Below are 783 nucleotides of genomic sequence, written 5' to 3'. Positions count from 1 at the left end.
AAAAGGTTTAATGCAACAGAATGATTAAGATGATTAGACAAGACAATAAGACACAAAACAAACATGATAACACTGCAGCTGACAGCGGACTGGATTCATGCTTCCCCCATGATGGAGTCACGTGAAACCAGCGCTGAAAATTCCTAAATAACACACATATATCCCCGGCACCAGGGGGCTGTTTCTTTTCACCTGGTGCATTCAAATCCATTGTCATTGGGCCGTCGTTGGCATGGCAACATGCGGCGCATCTTTGCTGTCCAATGAGGAAAGACCTGTCTTCAAACTCTGCGCCTTTGGGGGTCGCTTTTGGTTACAGAGCAAAAGGGTCTGTCGTGTAAATGTGAAACTATAGTTTAATCAGCATTGTATTGTCTTAGCCTAGACTAAGATAAGAACATCTGCCTCTGCACCACAGAAGTAAACATAAATTAACTATTAAATATATACATGCATATGCCACTGTTGTCCAAACCCACACAATCAACAGACAGAGACAGCATCTTGGAAGTTTGTGATCAATTCTGTATGGTGATGTTACCAAGTGGTGTCCCATTTCATAGGGGTATGTTTTCACCCCTACCCCTTACCCCTTGGTTTCAAGGGGCAAGGAGTAGGGGTAAGACAGAGAAATGGGATTCAGCCTAAGACCCCAGGGGGTGGCAGACAGTAGGCCACCTTTTGTTGCGTAGCAGGAAACCCCTTTCCATATGTTAAAAATGCCAGACTTGACCTGTGGTTCTTTACGTTCAGAGGAAAAGAGGGGGAAAATGGGGGACAGAG

This window comes from Etheostoma spectabile, chromosome 13 (genome assembly GCF_008692095.1).
Source record: "Etheostoma spectabile isolate EspeVRDwgs_2016 chromosome 13, UIUC_Espe_1.0, whole genome shotgun sequence".
Classification (NCBI taxonomy): domain Eukaryota; kingdom Metazoa; phylum Chordata; class Actinopteri; order Perciformes; family Percidae; genus Etheostoma; species Etheostoma spectabile.
The sequence above is the reverse complement of the archived record's forward strand: the minus strand, read 5'-3'. Positions refer to the sequence as shown.